We start from the raw sequence: 3,277 nt of genomic DNA on the forward strand, positions 1-3,277 counted from the left end.
TATATAACAAAATGCACAAGACTAAATATAAGAAATTACCAACCAGAATATATTCTGAAGTAAAAAAAAAGGTCACAAAAGGTCACTAAAAGGATAATTTGTTTATTAATTATTTACTATATAGAGTGTAGAATAAGACGACTGAAGATACAGAATTGCAAGACAACGCCACGAGATACGGCACTTTTTACTTGAATATGATTGTTTTTGAAGCAATTTTAAGTTTCAAGCCTCAATTAAGTTTTTTCATATATTTTAAATGGACATCGACATTTCCACGTCATTTCTGATGACATGTTTATCTTGAAGGCTTGAGTTGATCAAGTACAACTACTTTCTAACGTTAATAGTTTCTTGTATAGGGTATTTAATCATAGCTCTTACTTTTCTATGTGACATGTTTATATGAAATCTTTGGAACGGATCTATGGGTCTACTCTGATTATGAACAAATAATAACATTGGACCGACAGACCTCTCTTAATACATGTTAAAATCCAGAAAAGAATGTGACAAATGAGATGGTCAGATGAATAAAGAGGTATATAATTGTAGAAAGACATGTTGGATTAATTTTGTTGACTTTATAGTTATAGAACTTGATTAAAGTATTAGCTTAATTAATTTGATTTTTAACATATATATAATGGTCACGAAATTTTCACATATCAGTTTACTGAACAAAGGATTGACACTGAGAACTGTAAAGAATATAACACAATATTTTGCAGCAGAATCACTTGTATTGTATGGCAAAATTTTTTGTTGAAGATAACTGCATGAACAACCTGCAGACAGCTCCATTTTATCCACTGGAATGATTTGCCGAAATGATAGAGGTAAACTACTACCTGTGAATACCTGGAATAAAAAAAAACAATAAGTTTTGTATCGCCGTCACTTCTGTCCGTCAGTCGGTCTGTCCACAATTCTAGTGAAAAGATAGAGTTTACAGTTTTTATCCGATCTTGATGAATCATGGTATGCATGTATATATTGATGACGGTTTCAGAGTTATTGCCCCTGTGAACGTCGATGAGACCATGTTCATGTTCTAATTTAATGATAATTTGATAAACTGTTTTTTGAGGTTTTGTCTCGACTTATATTTCAAAAATGTTTTGAAAATTCATTATTAAATACAAGCCACTAAAGATTTCGTTATCATTTCTAACACCTGGTAGTGGTAGTATGTTACCTTGCCTGGCAAGCTTTAATATTCAGTTGCAAGGTGTCATCAGTCTGTTTGAATAGAGGAAAAAAAACGTGAATTCTTCTGAATGCAGGAATACGTGCTTTGATTTTACGAGTGAAACCACCTGAAAAATGAGATAAATTGAGTGACATATCGCATTATCATTGTTTTGAACTGTGACGTGTTAAGATTAATTTCATATGAACTAACAGTCTGTTTTTAAAATGAGTATTTACAACTGTGAATTAATAATTATTTCAAAATATGAAACGAAGGGCACCAAAATGATCCCAATCTGCTGCTTCGCATGAACCACTGAAAAAAAACAATGCATATATATAAGTATATCATTTTGCCTGTTCATAATGCAGCAGAAGTGGTTTGATTTCGGCCATCACTGTAGATAGTCACGAACAAGATTATGGCTATATGAAAACATCTTATTATATTAAATATATTATGAAATTTAACACTGTTTTCCGTTTCATAATTGTAAATTGAAATGTAATACTTTGACATGAGATAGATTCTCCGTACTGATTTTCGGATGATACTTTTCATTTCTTCTTGATAAATGTTATCAAAGCAAACAAAAACAGATCATTTTCAATGTAACCACTATTTAGTTACAATACAATTTTCAGTAAATGTCAAAATGATGAAGGGTTTTGATGAGAAAATCAGTAACAAACATAAACATTCACTCAAACAACTTTATTTAGTAGGAAAACGTTATAATTCAACTGAAATCGGTTTTTACATGTCAAAATCTCTTTGAAACATGAAATATAACTTAAAACTCTGTCAGTTTTTGTCCAATTAGGAATTAAATTTATTTAGGAAGACATTTTGAAACGACATTCAAAAGACTTCACTGTCAATTTCCATAAAAAGTGAGTGGTTTATTAGCTGAACATCAAACACAAACAGATGGAATCAAAATAAAATGACAGAAAACTGAAAGACACAATTAGTAAAATATCAATTGCAAGAGATAAGATGCTGTGTAGATGTAGATCATTCCACCGGAGAAAAGTCCTCTTTGCATAGATCAAGTTGATATACCAGAAATTATTATACATGACATTACTACATACTGGCAATGTTTGCTCTGTAGTATAACTTCCGGTTTACTTCGACTGCTTACAAAGAATTAAGATTCTTACAGCACTTACTCATGTTTTGTGATAACTTTTAGTTATAATGTAAGTACTCGAGATATAAGGTGTTTGATATGAGATAAATCGCAGCCACAGCATAAACATATTATCAATCAGATGTAATACTATTGGCATTCAGCCATATGGTTAAATATTTGGCGGTCAGTCAATGGTTTGACATTTTAGCCACATTTCTAGAACTGGTTTCTTTCAAATACATGAATATTGAATTATATACTGTAAGCCAGTCAGATAAATCTATTTCATTAAAATTCTATAAAGATAAATGGGGGTAGGTCGAGGTGCTAATGAAATATGTGAACATGGGTATTTAGTTGGTATATTTGGTCAAGTGGTATAAAAAGAATCATATGCAATGAGATAGCAAACCGGACCACAAGACATACAACCTATTAAGGACAGATCATATTCGCTTATACTGGACGCTTGCATGGCAAAATTTCAATGTTCATTACTTTAACAAGAATATACAATCTTCATACAAACAGCTGCTATGAAGTCTAATATATTAATAATTTATAGCACCATCTTGGTAGACGTTATCGTTTGTTGATAGACTATAGATATAACTCTTTTAAAAAATATGATATGACTATGTTATAATTCCAACTAACACCAATAATCAATTTAACCTTTAAACTAAAAGTAAGTGGACAGCTTGCTTCAACTTATTCATTGAGAATTATATTGTAGCTAAAAGCATCCCGCCTTAACACTGTTATTTTACTAAGTCTGGTTAGAACCATCTCGTGATTCCTGCAGTAATTCCTACCAGTAGGAACTTTATGTCGGACAAAGTTACTTAAGGAACTCACAGTTTTTCATCTTCTTGGATATTATTTTAGAGTGAAGCAGTAAGTTTATTTTCATTTCATTTTTACAAATTTACAATTCAAAACCA

Source organism: Lottia gigantea, assembly GCF_000327385.1.
Source record: "Lottia gigantea unplaced genomic scaffold LOTGIsca_9, whole genome shotgun sequence".
NCBI classification, from domain to species: Eukaryota; Metazoa; Mollusca; class Gastropoda; family Lottiidae; genus Lottia; species Lottia gigantea.